This window comes from Panthera uncia (genome assembly GCF_023721935.1).
Source record: "Panthera uncia isolate 11264 chromosome D3 unlocalized genomic scaffold, Puncia_PCG_1.0 HiC_scaffold_8, whole genome shotgun sequence".
Lineage (NCBI taxonomy): Eukaryota > Metazoa > Chordata > Mammalia > Carnivora > Felidae > Panthera > Panthera uncia.
In genome coordinates, this window is record NW_026057586.1 from 69,390,927 (window position 1) to 69,407,127 (window position 16,201).

The window sequence follows — 16,201 nt, forward strand, 5'->3', positions numbered from 1 at the left end:
GGGTTCAGCCCTCTGCCAGTTAAAACACTAGCAGAACCTAGCAAGGCTGTCAGGGGCCCATAGATGTGGAGCTGCTGGGGGTGGGAAGATGAAGAGTCAGCGTGCTGAGAAGACCTGCACAGTGTGCATCTCAGGCAAGGAAGTGACGTGGGAGATGGCCAGGTGCTGACAGAGGTGGTTTTCCAAGGGCAAGGCTGGCTTTCTGAGGCCCCCACATGGAGGAATTTGGTGTGAAGCAATGGGGGACTAAACAGTGATCTTGAGCTGCCAGGATGTCCTCCTCCGAACTTTCTTATCCTGGCATTTTCTCAGTTTTCCCCTTCTTTCCAGACTCTGGCCTTAATCTCAGTCCAAAAGATGATAGGGCTGCCTTAATCCACGGGGATTTTCTAGTGAGGATGTACAGAAAAATTTTTCTTTACTTTGCTATTATGTTCACTATTCATTTCTATGTTAGCAAAGTATATTCTAAGACTTAAAAAGCTGTGGCAGATTTGACAGACAATGAACAAAATGGTGCCAGAAGACCTGTTAAAGAATATCCAGCTATTAAAAAATGCTGAAATGGGAATCGAGGGTACACCCTAGAATAAGATTACAGGCTATTGAAATGGCTGATAGACTTTAGCTGCTGTGCATGAGGCTGGGAGATTCCGTGTTTGCTGAAGTTGTTAACTCTAGCCCTGACCTCTACTGATCTTTTAAGCATGAGGGCGGATTTGAAGGTGCTGTTGCAGGAATTCATTTAGCTAGTGCCCGTTCAAGTGATCTGACCCACGGGCTGCACCTGTATCCAATTGAATTTGGTGAGGATAGGCTAACAGCAGTTGAAAATGAGCCCTAGGTTGTGGAGCAGTGACTGACTCTCCGTTTGCAGTTTTGAGTGACATGGCAGGAATCCTAGGATTTAATTTCTAGTCACATTTTCTAAGAACATTTGTCCTAAGTTGAGGTTACTGACAAGGTATCGTGAGGGCCGGCCTAGAATGTTTGAGACGCTTCTAGCTGTAAGAGGTGACCCTCCTAAGCCTTTGATTCTTAAAACACAAGGTCCGCTGTCTCCAGCACATAACCACACTGACACTTTGTTCCTCTCCTCTGTATGCAGTTCACCATCTGCACATTTTGCACAGGTACCAGCTGCCTCCCCGGTGGAACAGGCCTCTTCTAAGCTAGGCCCACGTTCAGAGGCATGAGGGGAAGGACCCTCCCAGCCCCCAACAGGAATCACAAGGTTTTTGCTATTGTATTTTATTTACCACTTCCGGTCTTTTCTCTCCCGCCCAATTTGGGTCACCTTTTCTTACAGTGCTCCTGGCAGTTGCATTTAATTGTATTTCCAGTGAAATTTGTTTTGCATTGGCATTTAAAATGGGCCTTTAACTGCTTCCTGATTGGTTCATACATCTTTTTTTTTTATGCAAACGTAACCTGTGAGGCTCGGATGCTGTTTAAGAAATGTGCTGTGTGTTGCTGCAGACAGTAGTGCTTGCCTATTGTAACAGTGTTGATTTTGCTGTAGCCTCAGTGACCATGTAAACGAAATAAATTTGTCATTTTCACCCACAAACGGTTGTTCAGCCCCTGGATTCCGGCTGCCACTGTGGTTCTCTAGTCAGTGCTATGACCAGTGTATTAGGTGCTGGGGATGAGTCAACTAGGCCCCTTAGTTGGTCCAGGAGAGGAGAGAGGGGCCTGGCCAGGAAGGGACAGCAGGGGTCAGCGTTTGTGTTTTGGAGGTAAGGGACTTGAAATCCTGACATTTACAGGTGGAAGGGGCCTTATAGATCATGTAGTTTTGTGGTTTTTGCGCTGTTTTGTGGGGAGGGAGCCCCCAGGCCCATTCAAGTATTAGACTTACAAGTAAGATATGATTTGAAGAAAGGTTTTGGTGCTTAAAATAAAAGTCTGAAAGTGATCGATTTAATTCAAAGTCCTGGTTTTTTCATTGAGGGAAAGTGACCCTCAGGGAGTGGTAAAGACTTAAGGTTGTCAATGAATTAACAACAAAATCTGAATAGGAAACCTTGCCTGACTCCACCTCCACCACCTTCCAGTGCTCTTGGGCTTCCAGAAGACAGCCTTAGATAGCTATTTTAACCTGCTTATCTTTGAGCTAGCCAAGCCAAAAATCTCACAGAAGAGCTTAGTAGTTGATACCAAAAGGCTTCTTAAAACTGGGAGCCTTCTACTCCCTCCTAACCAAAATTAAAAGGTTTTGGTATTATAATCATTGCTTTTGTTTTTAACCTTCCAAATATATAACAGTAGCCTGAACTAAGTAGTGACATTGTCTTAAATTAGTGGGATGGAGGAGGGGTGCCTTTTTACTACTGCAAATGGGTTAGTTGTGAACGGTCTCAGCCTCCAATTTATTTCTGAATTTGTAGGATACAGGAAAAAAATCCTTACTGTAAATAGGTAAGTGGCTGCAAATGGTAATAGTCACAGCTTGCCTGCAATCTCTGGTTATTGACAAAAGTGAAGTAGATGCTTGAAAAAAAGGATTAATAGGGGAGAATATTCAATACCTGCTTTCAATCCTTATCCTCCATAGATTAGTAAGAAACACCCAACGATTATAAATAAGCACTCAAGTTATTCTACAGTGAGAGCCACTAGCATTGAGTTGCAGCTGGGCATGGTGATCCAGGTACCAGGCTAGCACCCTCTGCATCGCTGACCTATGAGAAGCCTACACAGAGGCAGCTACAGACACCTTATTGTGAGGTCTCAGGCAGTCTAAGCTAATGTGTTTTATCGTTGGGTGTACATATTAGAGATGATTTTTAATATTTAATATGATCTTTGAAGTGTTTTCAGGGATCCCCTGAAGCACAGCCACAAGAGCCAGTTTCAAAACCACTAGTTTGGTGGAGAGAACCTGGGTTTGGAATCCCAGGCCCGCAGCACCAGCTGAGACGCCGGTGGGTGGGTGAGGAACTGAGCATTTCCTCATCTAGAGCAGAGCACTTGCCAGAAGAGGAGGTTGAAGGTGGGTGTTAAGTAAATGTTCCCCTCCCCACTGTTCATGAGATGAGATGGCATTTCTGTCTCTGGCTTTTGGCAGCTGGCAGACATTCTATTTTACCATATCTTAAAACTAGAAGACAGTTGGCCCCACCTCATGTCCTCCACCTTACAGAGATAAAATTTTGACTTTGAAGCATTCTGATCTGAGTTTTACAATAAATTACAAATGTATCACTACTCAAAGACTTAAGTTCATGTATGTACTTTATTAAAGGATTAAAATTTTTTTAATGGAGGCGGGTCTGCAGGTGTACTGATGCTTTAAAATTATATTATATAAAAGCAATGAAAGGGGGTCAGAAAGAAACTGCTTGTTGGGTTTGAGGAGGTGGCAGCTAAGAACTCCTGTGCCCTGTGGAGACTGAGGTGGCCTTACTTTGCTGAGGTGCCAGATTACACACCGAACTGCAAGATGTAGACCCACTCTCCAGGCTGAGGAACAGGGGAGGCAGAGCCAGGTGGCCTTTACCTCTGTAGCGTAGATGTCTGAGGCAGAGGCCTGGGCCCAGGCTGTGTGCTCTATCTAGCAAGAGAGCCACCATGAAGATCCTAGAGTCTGTGGTTGGAAAAGGAAGTGAAGACCTTGCATTCATATGATCCTCCCTGCCATCTCCAATGCTAATGGAGCCCAAGGTAGCCGAACATATTAAGGCTTTGTCACGCAAGTTAAAATAGATGAGTGTTAGTTGTAAATGGTTCCCCTGTTGTACTTTGTTGCCATTTGGAAGGTCAGTCCCTAGAACTGCAGGTTCTTTCAAGTCACCCAGAAGGTGGTACCCACTAGCATACATTCTTGACTGGGGGCAGCTCCCACTCTTGAGGTCCCTCCCTGTCAGCCTTTGGGACGTGACCTCCCTCCTTTGGCACCTCAAGGATATGATTTTTCATCTGACTTGATCAACCAGCTCAGAAGCTCCTATTGCCCCTCTAACACTGTTCTCAGATGTCCCCAAGTACTAGCCATACACCCCAGACCCTGCCCCAAAGCATTCCTTCTCAAAGCACTTTACAACAGGGTAACCTTAATAAACCTTCTGCTGACTCTTACACCTCTTCAATTGGCCTTCAGGGGCTTTTCCTGACAGTCCTCTCCCTGCTTCCTAAATATTGGTATTCCTGAGGTACAGTTCTCTGCCCTCCTTTCATGCATGCTTCCTTGGAGACTTACAAATCAAGGTATTTAAAATGGAGACACTTTATTAACCACAGCTCCCTATGAGTCTGCCAGGGATGCAGCAAAGGCCATGTTCCCAGGAGCTTGAAGAAACTGCTAGCACATCAGGTGTTCCCACCAGAGATGTGTTCAAGGCCATGCCTCACATGTACACTGCCCTCCACCCATCCCCATGCAGTTCTGAGGCATTAACTTCAGGACTGTCTCGGGCCTGAGGGCTCTGCTAACCCAATCTGGTCAGTGAAAGGAGGGCTGAACGGAAAGGCCTTGCAGCACCTGACCTTGCTCTTTTCCACTGCTAGGTTTGGTGGTTCCTTACAGAGCAGTCAGTGCCTGGAGCTGGGGTGAACATTGGTGCCAATCTGTCCTTCCCTCCTCCACTCCCAAGGAGGAGGTTAACCTCTTTCCAGACACCCTCCCTTGGACTGGGAAAAGCTCCATCATTCAGTCTGGTTATGAAGCTCACTCTTAAAAAATTCTGAACCATACCAAGCAGGAATGAACCAGAGCACCGAGAGCCGCTTTAACAGCTTGAGGGGAGGAGGCCAGCTGGGGCCTCTGCCTCTCCTTACCTGAGCATCCTTGATCATCCTTGTCATTCTTGTGTCCTCCACCCAGTCCTGTCCTGCAAGCACTCCAGATTTTTGGAGATCACGGCCAATGCCTGAAAAACCTGGATGGACCTGAGGGCAACAGCCTGGGATCTGAGGTCATCTAGTCACCCCTCATTGCTGGGGACCCTCACTGAGGGTCTTTGCTTTCAACAGCTCTGGATACACCAGGACTCCTTCATTTAACAAATAATTGAGGGTTATGGGTCTGCACAGGCTTCACTGGTGAATCACACATATCCGCCCCCACTGTCCCATGAGATGATGACATGGCATTTCTGTTTGTCTCAGCACTGTTTGCCCTAGGAGTGTGCCGTCTGTTAGGGAAGATGAGGCAGATAAAAATAAGTTAAAAGGTGCTTATCCAAAAAGAACTGAAAAATCCCCTTTGAGTCAACCTAAAGTGGAGACCAGAGTTGCATATATAAATAGTGAAAAAGGTTTGATTGGAACTAACTGCAAAACGAAACTACTAAAACTAGTATCTCTTAACAAAGTGCAATTGCAATTACGGGCTAATTCTTAGAATCATTTTATGTATATTTCCTTCCTAAACTTTATATGACTGCATAATAAAACAGACACCATTCCCACAGGGCAGTCAGTTTTGAAAAGTTAGTCAAGGGCCTCCTCAGTTTTCCTTAAGGCCTCTCTTAATCTGTTAGCTCTCTGATCCTCTAGCCATACCCATGAAGTACCTAATTGGTTCCATGAAGCTCTTCATGTGTTAATGGGCCTCTCAGATCCTCATCTGCCAATGACTGCAATCTTTGAGCAGTTTCCATCAATACCTTTGTAACTTTATGAAATTCTAGGCTTAATACTTAAATCGTACTTCAGCACCATTGTGTTGTATTAGTGTCAGAAGTTTCTGACCCCTTACAATCCTAAGCACGAGATGGGAGAGATGGACTATGCTGGGTGGAGGGTGTTAAGCAGAGAGATGTTTAAAAAGAGACAACTGGCCCCAAGTGGAGTCACTTGTGCTAAGCCCCATGTTAGCAAATCACAGCTTAATAACTAACCCAACTGCACCTTCAACTCCTGAGGTATAACCTTTAACCAGTCATCATGGTACCTAGTCGGCACTAGTGAGATAAACCACTTGATAGACCCCTTCCGTTCCTGTTAGATAGGCTACCTTCCTGGAACAATGCATTCTTCACTAATAATTCCCCTTTCCCCACCCCCATTTCTGCCTTTTAAAAACTTTGCATTTTGTATGGCCCTTCAGAGCTCCTTTCTATTGCTGGATGGGATGCTGCCTAACTCATGAGTCATTGAATCATGCCAATTTGATCTTTAAAGTTACTCAGTTGAATTTTTGTGATTTAACAATGTCTAAATGGAAAGTAATTTTTTAAATGGTCAGTTGTTTGGAGAATATTTTTCACGTCTGAGGACTTTTGATTTCCTCTACAACTGGAGGAAGCTGGATATTGACTAAATATGGCTCAAAGGAGGAAAAAAGCCCATCGACATGTCTGACCAGAGAGCCTGCCCTTGAGGGGCAGCAGTGATTTCAACTGATGGCAATATTGGGTCAGCAGGAGCCAAGACAGGAGGGCAGGTTTGGGGAACTGAGTGAGCTGGAGTGCATGGATTAGTAAGTGAGGAAATACCATTTAAATAGGCCAAGAAAGTCTATTTCAGGTTAAACACTGGTCTCCATTCTATAACTATTTGAGGTTTCTGAACAGAGAACTGAACAAAATGAAAATAGTTAAGGTTTTATTATGGGTCAGTCACTGTTTAAGTACTTGGATGGACACATGTAATTCTATCAACTTGGTGAAGTCAGTACTATCATATCCTCATTAGAAAGTAAGGCAAACGAGCCAGCATTGTGAAGGCCCTGGCCCAAAGTCACACAACAAATAAGCAGCAGAACTATGGTTTGAGACTGGGCCCTCTGCCTCCAGAGGCCACACTCCCAACTACTGCCCTACCCAGTCTCTCCTTAGGGCCAGCTGGGAGTGAGAGCTAGGAGGATGAAGTGGGAAGAACGGTAAGAGGCCATGTGCAAGATAAAAGGCCTAAATCAGAGTAAAGAAGGCTTAGGAGCAATTCCAAAGGGACCTTTAAAGTACTAGTACTATTACACCAGGACTATGTATTTCCAAAACCCAGAACTGTATTACATTATGCACAAAGGAGTACATGTTGCAAGAAGGAATTAGCTACTCACTAAAATTTACTAAATTTCTGAGGAGGAGCTCCCTCACTCAACTCTAAGACTTCTACCTCTAGCACAAAGACAAATCTGCATTTAAGATCACTGGCAGCAGACACCGACAACTCAGGGGTCGAGACAACTCTTAGCCTGAAGAAGCTAGAGCTTAGTGTCTGTGTGTGCAGCCCTAGGCTGCCCTGATCCGGGGATGGTGAGACCTGTGTTGTAGCCCCCTTAATTGCTTAGAGAGTGGCCTTGACCACCCTACCCTGCTTTAATTTCTCATCTGTGGGATGTTTGTTCAATCAACCCACAAGGCTGTTGTTCTGTGAGGAAACAGATCATGTCTTACAAATTGTAGCTGCCCTGCAGCTCGCATTGAACGTCTACTCTGACTGACTCTCCACACCTTACCAGCTTTCCAGTGTAGTCCAAAGTTGGAGGAGGCAGGAATCCTGTTTGTTTTCCATGCAGACTGCCCTGCTCCAAGGCAATGGCATGTCTCCTCTGCCAAACCAGAAAGAGGAGAGAAATATGTCAGGTGTTTCCACAGGTGGTAGAGACTCCTGGCCATCTCCAGCCAGGGGGTCCTCAACACGAAACACTTCATATTCAGCCACTATGGTTTGGAGTGTTGCCAGGGACAGGATTTCTGGCTAGGGTGGGAACTCTTCCCTGGGCTTCTGGGAGTCTTTCAGAGATGGACAACCTCACTCCCACGACAGGTGAGGGCTGGGTGAGTGGTCAAGTAGTGCTGGCTGGCCCCTCGCCTTCAGGGCTCTGGCCGCCTTCCCTGCATTCAGGCTGGTGTCTGGATGTGCAGTGGGTGATTCCTGAATTTCCCAAACACAAACCTCCAAATGTATGCCTATCCTGGAAAAGAAGAGGCAGCAGAGGCGACTCCCTGGCCAGTTTGTGGTGTCTCCCCTGCCCCTAAGGCAGTATTTTGCCATACGCTGCCTTGCCTGGCCGTCCCTCTATGCATGCAGAGCTGGCCCTGTACCCCATGGAGGGCAGAGAAGTGGGGTCAGGCAGCATGTCTGACAGGTGGAGGAGTGGAGCCCATGCCTATAAAACTCCTGACCATGGCCTTGGGCAGGCAGAACTCTTGCCCTTAGAGGGGAAGTACACTCCTCTGAGTAGGAACAAACTTCAAAGGAGTCTTCTGGCACCCTTTCCTCCATGGTACCCTTAGCCTTGTTCTGCATTTCTGTAGCTCTCCCTGTCCTGAGAGTCCCTCCTACCTACTCCATCTATGCCTTTCTGGGCCTTACTGATTTTCTGTCTGAGTTATCTATTGAGGTATGTCGGGTGTCAAAGTCCCCCATTATTGTATTTACCATCAATTTCTCCCTTTATGTCTTAATATTTGCCTTATATATTTAGGCGCTCCTAGGTTGGGTGCATTGGTATTTACAATTGTTATATCCTCTTGCTGAATTGATCCCCTTATCATTATGTAAAGCCCTTGTCTTTTCTTACAGTCTTTGATTTAAAGCCTATTTTGTAGTTTTCCATCCCTTCATTTTCAGTTTGTGTCTTTAGGTTTGAAATGAGTCTCAGATAGGCAGCATATAGATAGGCTTTGGGTTTTGGTTTTTTTTTTTTTAAGATTTTAAAAAAATGTTTATTCATTTTTGAGAGAGCGAGAGAAAGAGAGAGTGAGCATGAGCGAGGTCAGGGGCAGAGAGAGGGAGACACAGAATCTGAAGCAGGCTCCAGGCTCTGAGCTGTCAGCACAGGGCCCAATGCGGGGCTCGAACTCAAGAATTGTGAGATCATGACCTGAGCCAAAGTTGGATGCTTAATTGACTAAGCCACTCAGGCACTGCCCCTCTCCCCCAAATATTTGTAATTTTTTTTGTTTTTGAGAGAGAGCGAGCAGGGGGTGTGGGTAGAGAGAGGGGGACAGAGGATACAAAGTGTGCTCTGTGTTGACAGCAGAGAACCTGACGCAGGGCTCAAATTCATGAGCCAGGAGATCATGACCTAAGCCGAAGTCAGAGGCTTAACCAACTGAGTCATCCAGGTGCCCCCTTTTAGCACTTTTGAATATATCTGGTTACTCCCTTCTAGCCTACAGAATTTGTGCTGAAAAATCAGCTGATAGTCTTTTGGGTATTCCTTTGTATATAACTAGTTGCTTTCCTCTTGCTGCTGTTAAGATTCAATCTGTATCTTTAGTTTTGGAAATTTTAATCATTACTTGTCTTGTTGTAAACCTCTGTGGGTTCATCTTCTTTGGGTTCACAGCTCTGTGCTTCCTGGACCTGGATGTCTGTTTCTTTCCTCAGGTTAGGGAAGTTTTTAGCTATTATTTTTTCAAATAAATGTTCTGCCCCTTTCCCTCTCTTCTGGGACCCCTATAATGTGAATGTTGTTATGCTTGATGTTGTCTCTTTGGTCCCTTAAATTAGCCTCATTTTTTAAGTCTTTTTTCTTTTGGCTGTTGAACTTGGATGATTTCTACTACCCTATCTTCCATATTGCCAATCCGTTCTTCTGCATTATCTAAGATTCCCTCTTTTCACTTCTGTTATCATATTTAAAAAAAAAATTTTTTAATGTTTATTTTTGAGACAGAAAGAGTGCAAGCAGGGGAGGGGCAAAGAGCAAGGGGGACAGAGGATCCAAAGCAGGGCTTGAAATCACAAACCATGAGATCATGACCTGAACTGACATTGGATGCTCAACTGACGGAGCCACCCAGGCACCCCTCAGTTATCACATTCTTCAGCTCTGATTTTTTAAAAATATTTTCTCTTCATTGAAGTTCTCACTGTGTTCATCCATTCTTCTCCCAAGTTCAATGAGTATCTTTATGACCACTGCTTTGAACTCTATCAGGTAGACTGCTTATCTTCATTTAGTTCTTTTTCTGAAGTTTTGTTTTGTTCTTTCATTTGGAACATATCCCTGTATTTTGCCTGATTCTCTGTGTTTGTTTCTATGTATTAGGTAAATCAACTACATTTCTTGGTCTTAAAAGAGTGGCCTTATGTAGAAGTTGTCTGTGGGGCCCAGAAGTGCAAACCCCCTAGTTACTAGAACCAGGCATTACGAAGCTGTGCTGTGTTGGCTGCATGTGCCCTTCTGTAGTGGCTGGGCTGTTATGATTGCAAGTGTGTTAATGGGCAGGGCTGGGCTGGGCTGGGCTGCGATGCCCAGCTGTGGCTACTGCAGGTTATGCTGGTGTGCAGGACTAGCCTCCAGTGTGGCTGGCTGCAATTGTTGTGAGTGTACTGGTGAGTGGTGTTGCCCTTCCACCTCCAGCAGGAGCTGCTTTGGAGGGGTGCTGGTCTGGCTGAGGCTACCCACTGGGTGGGGCAGGGTTGTAGCCACTTTATGGGGGTGGGGCACCAGTCCTGGTCAAGACTGCCTATCAGGTGCAGCAGGGCAGGAGCCACTGAGGCAGGTGGGGCACTGATCCTGGCTGAGGCTGCCCACTGAATATGGCAGGGCAGGTCTGCATGGGAATGACATGGCAAGGTGAGCAGTGCTAGCAAGGTAGATGAAGAGCATCATGTGGCAGAAAAAACCAGGATCCTTGTCCTGATGGAAAGGACTGTTGAAAGAAGACAGATAAGTGTGCTGAATGTTGCAGAGCAGTTTGCACTGCTGGGAACCTGCACTGAGTCTGCAGCATGTCAGGAGAGGGGGCTTTAAGGCAGTAATGTTTAAACTAAGGCCTGAAGGATGAGGAGAGAAACAGAGGGAAGATGCTGATTCACACATCCTTTGTGCTAAGCCACTTCCATCATTTCATCTAGTTTTGACAACAACCCTTTAAAATAGGTATTATCCCCATTTTTCAGATGAGAAAGCAGAGGCTCATAAAGCTGAAGAGCCCTATCCAAGGTCACCTAGTTAATATGTGGCAGAATGAGGACTTAAGCTCTAGTCAGCAGGATTCAAAAGCCAATCCAGTTAAAAGGCTGTTGCCATAGTCATGGCCAGAAAAGATGATGGCGTTAGTGGATATGGAGAAAAGTGGATGTGTGGGCTCAAGAGGGACAATGCAAGTAGAATTGACGGGACTCAGTGAGTAGTGTTGAGATAAAGGAGGAATCAAAGACGAATCTTTGTTTCTGCCTTGATTGGGTGACCAGTGATCTACCCAGGCAGATCATTTACCAAGAGGAGAAAAGGGAGAAGCAAGTTTAGAGGGAAGGAATCATTCATCTAAATTTGATACATTCCATTTCAGTTAAAAAAATTTTGGTTGATTCAATGAAAACAGGGAGAATTCCATGCCTAGAAACTCACCCTCTTCATGCCCCCTCAATCCCAGTGTTGTCTGTCGATATCTTCTGATGTCCTAAGGCACCCTGATTCTTTTCTGATCCTTGGTCCCTCTGACATCCAAACCCCAAGCAGATCATGACTGACATCCAAACCCCAAGCAGATCATGACCAAGAGAATGCTGTCCTTGGCCACACCACTTACTCTCACAGAAGTGGCCCTCTGGCTGCCGTGTGCTTTTACCTGCTCTTTCCTGACACTTCTTCTCTACTGAGGTTCTGTCGGGAAGGAGTTGCTCTTGTGGCTGAGCTTCTTCTGGCAGAGGCCCACCCCCACCCCCCAGCACTCAACCTACTCTGTGTGAGCAGCCTCTGCCTCCCCATCCTCAGAAGGGCCCTGCCCCTGCTTTAACCATCTTCCGTTACAGTCCTGAAATTCCTACCGAATTTAATGAGGGGCCCACATCATCATTTTGTACCTGGTGCCACAGATCATGTAGCCAGTCCTGTCTATATGTCCGCATCATAATGATGGGAAACAGGGAGTGGCATCCTTTCCCATCTGTGGAATGAACCTCATTTCCAACTAGGAAGACCCACTGATTTAAATCATAGGGAGATAAAAAAAAGAGCTCACTTCGTTTCCATGAAATATGCAGTTTTATGTGCAGTTTTAGGTTTCTTCCTGGGTAATAACTTAGGAGGGAACCTTGGGAATAGAATACAGAAATAACAAATTATGGGCTATTAAATGTGGTTAATTAGTTCTTTATAGCTTAGGTAGAGGCATGGCTGAGTTACTCTGGCATACACAGTTACAGGTAGCGATGTGGGACTGCTTAAATACAACTCAGCGTCCCTCAGGAGGTGGAGGGAGGAGCAACTGAGTAATCCCGGCCCGGCTTTCGAAGCTGAAACCTCCACCAAGGCCATACCTCTGGTCAGAGTATGTTCTCTCACAAGCCTAATCACGCAGTGATTAGGGACCTCTTACCTGCGATCCCCTCAGCTCTGCAAGTGTGGAGGTGGTCAGTGTGCAGCCTGGGCACCCTGCAGCAGCCTCTGGGGTGGAACTCATACTTGTGCTCCAAGAAGTCTCCGAGCTGGTTTCATCTGCCACTCAGGCTCCAAACAGCTACAAATCCTTGCTCACTTCAGTAAATATCTATTTAAAAAAAAATTGAATCAAAAAAATATTGGATTCCTAGCTGGAAAAGGATGCAGAAATGCTCTGCTGCCTATTATCACAGCTCTTTTCATCCTGATGAGCTAATGTATGAAGCACTAGGACCACTGAGTGGAAAGTCTTCCAGTGTTACTTACAGCAGTAATACCTAAGACTCAATGGACATAGCACACAGAAAATATAATCCACCCTCCCCCCCAAATTCCTTGTTCCATAGCCAATATCAATTCAAACTTATTGTCAAAGGCTTTTAGAATGTACTAGGTCATCCCATTTATTCTCCACTGAACTGATCATATAACCGTGGTCCTGTTCAGGAAGCTTAGCTGACATCCCTGGATTCACAAAAAAACTTGAATTTTTAGTCTGGTATCTGCATGCTTCCCATTCTGACAACAGCTGGGCTTTCCAGCTCTATCTCACCAAAGCCTGCATTCCAGTCACACCTAATCATTCTTTACCCCATGTACTTTACCCCATGTACCCCATGTCTATCTCCTCTCCCTCAACTTTTATATTTGTATTTATTGAGTGCCTATCCTTGCTAGGTCCAGGGGATACAAAAGGAGGAAAGCAGGCTCAGTCCCTAGCCTTGGGGTCTTATAGTCTAGTGAATCCATGCATTATGCAAACCTTCATGGAAAACTGTGAGAAGGGTTATGAAGGAAAGGAAAGGAGGCTCCAAGTACCCACATTAGGGGTTTGGTATAGTTGGGGCATCAGGAAAGCTTCCTTGAGAAGTATGATTTCTGTGAAAAGAGACAGAGGTGGTAACTAGGCACCACTGGTAGACAGGGGAGGGTGTGTGGAGGGCAGGCTCCAGGCCAGGCTAGCAAGAGCAGAGGCCCTGGATGCAAGGCCATTTGAAAGGAGGCACTGAAAGGGCAGGGAGGCTAGAGTGCAGAGGGCAAGGGGAGACTCAGATAAGCCGAGTCTGAACTTAAAGAATGTGGTCTTCATCCCTAGAGCCATGGGAGGCCTTTGAAAGATTTTTTTCAGAAGTAACATCAGAGGACCTTCTACTATTAAGTTTTATTTTTATTTATTTTGAAAGAGAATCCCAAGCAGGTTCCTCACTGTCAGTGCCCAGCCTGATGCAGGGCTCGAACTCATGAACTATGGGATCATGACATGAGCTGAAGTCAGACGCTTGGCCAACTAAGCCACTCTGGCAGCTGCCCCCACTTTTTAAAAGTAGACTCTGTGTCCAATGTGGGTCTTGAACTCTTGACCCAGAGATCAAGAGTCACATGCTCTACCAACTGGGCCAGCCAGGTGCCCCATCAGATTTGTGGATTTTTTTTTAATGTTTATTTTAGTTTTGAGAGGAGGGAGGGGCAGAGTCTAAAGCAGGCTCCAGGATCCGAGTTGTCAGCACAGAGCCTGATGCAGGGCTCAACTGTGAAATCGTGACGTGACCTAAATTGAGAGCAAGAGTCAGATGCTTAACCAACTGAGCCACCCAGGCACCCTCATCAGAGCTGTGTTTTTACAGAGCTTCTGGAAGAGGTACAGGGCACTTGCAGGGGGATCAGGTGAAAAGGGAGGAACAGTGCAATAAAGTGTTTGGGGTATAGAGAGGGGAGAAGCCAGATCTTTGTCCTGCACAGTGGGAAGGACATGGTGTCATCTAATGAGTGTCTGTGAGTCCCGGGGAAGTCTGGGGGCTTGTTTTGAAGAAAGCTGTCCAAATGTTGTGCTCAAACGGATGTCTGGGCCGCAGGTGGATGTGTGACAGAAAGAATAGGAGGCAAAAACTAACCTACAGATCAAGAAGAGGGATGCCTAAGTAGTTCGGTTGAGCTTCCGGCTCTTGGTTTCAGCTCAGGTCATGATCTCACAGTTTGTGGGATCAAGCCTCATGTTGGGCTCCTTGCTGACAGTGCGGAGCCTGCTTGGAATTCTCTCTCTGTCCCTTTCCCTCTCTCTCTCTCTCTGCCCTTCCCCTGTACACTTGTGTGCTCTCTCTCTTAAAATAAATAAACTTAAAAAAAGATCAGGAAGGAGAAATGGAGCTAGCAAAGACAGTCAAGAAGGAAAAAAATGAGGATATGGTGCTAAAAGAACAGGGAAGAAAGTATTTCAGAAAGCATCAGCCCTGAAGGGCAAGTGAGCCCCACAAAGGGAAGGGGAAATGAATGGCAGAAAGAAGTTCCTAGTCTAGAAGGCAGAGCACAGGGAGTTCCTGGAGCTGGAGCAGGTGGGACTGGAAGGTGGCTGGGGGCAAGGTGGCAGAGGAGGCCTGGAGACCAGTGGAGCTGGATCAAGAAGGGCCTCAGTAAGGAGCTTGGATGTGATCCTGAGGGTCAGTAAAGGGTTGTTAAAGGTTTGAGCTAGTTTGTCTTTTTAATTAAAAACAAAATGCATGTTCCTTTGTAAATAAAAGAACCACCCTCCACCCAAACAAACTCTGTAGTAGCATAGAATTGTATTAACAAGTGAAGGTTCTTCTGCTGAATCCTACTCCTCAGCTAGCACTTTGGTGTTACCATTCCAGACTTTCTGCCATTCACAAACATCTTTAGTTTTGTGTAAACGGAATCATGCTACATATAATTTTTGCAACTGCCCTTATTCAATCAGTAATCTTGGGTTTCCTTCTGGGTGAGTATATGCAGATATGCTCCACTGGTCTGAATGGCTAACCACAACCTGGATATACCTGTGTAACAAACTGCCACCAAATTAGTAGCTTAAAATGATACAAATTTGTTATCTCACAGTTTCCATGGGTCAGGAGGCTGGCACTGAGTGGCTGGTCTTCTGCTCAGAGTCTCCCCAGGGTTGCTCTCTCACTGAGACTTAGAGCCATCTTCCAACCTCTTTCACATTGTTGGCAGAATACACCTCCTTGCAGATTTAGGACTGCAGTTCATTTCCTTGCTGGCTTCAGTCAGGGCCACTCTCGGTTCCTGGAGGTTTCCTTCATCTTCAGAACCAATAATACCTCAAGCTTTATACTTCTTTTAAGGAAGAGCTTAGTCCTTTTGGAGGAGTCACCTGATTAGGTCAGGGCCACTCAGGATAACCACTCTTTCTTCAGGTCAGCTGGCCCATCTGATAAGCTACTCATGGGAACGGAATTCATGCTGTCACAAGTTTCACCCACACTCAAGGTCATTGTGTCTTCATCTTAGAATCTGGCCAACCACAATACCATACAATTGCCTTCCAATATGTGTTCCACGTTTTGCTTTCTGCAAACAGCTCCAATTAGTAGTTTTTGCATATATTTTGTATGCTTTGTAAACATTTTTGTTGGGTTTTAAAAAGTGACATTTCTGGGTTGAACAATAATCACACTGTAATTTTTTTAATTTTTTAAAATTTAATTTATTGTTTATTTTTGAGAGCGAGCGAGCATGTGTGCACAAGTGGGGGAGGGGTAGAGAGAGAGGGAGACAGAGGATCTGAAGCAGGTTCCATGCTGACAGCAACAAGCCTGATGCAGGGCTCGAACTCACAAACTGTGAGATCATGACTTGAGCCAAAGTCAGAAGCTTAACCGACTGGGCCGCCCAGGTGCCCTGTTGCAGTTCTTTTTAAAACAAACTTTTACCTTGGAGGGGCACCTGAGTGGCTCAGTCAGTTAGGCGTCCAACTTCGGCTCAGGTCAGAATCTCATGGTTCATGGGTTCAAACCCCGTATTGGGCTCTGTGCTGACAGCTCGGAGCCTGGAGGCTGCTTCAGATTGTGTCTCCCTCTTCCTCTGCCCCTCCCCCACTCATACTCTGTCTCTCTCAAAAATAAACATTAAAAAAAGAAAAATTAAAAAATAAAT

At 45.6% G+C, this 16,201-nt stretch overlaps 1 long non-coding RNA gene across 1 annotated transcript in view; it reads right to left on the reverse strand.

The window, feature by feature from the left end:
• Positions 1-2,444: 2,444 nt before the first annotated feature.
• Positions 2,445-16,201, reverse strand: part of LOC125914520 (uncharacterized) — a 55,705-nt gene continuing 41,948 nt past the window's right edge. The window contains exons 3-4 of the long non-coding RNA XR_007455328.1: positions 12,228-12,398; positions 2,445-7,498 (exon numbers count right to left, since the gene is read on the reverse strand). This is a non-coding gene — a long non-coding RNA (uncharacterized LOC125914520). The remainder of the gene's footprint in view (positions 7,499-12,227; positions 12,399-16,201) is intronic.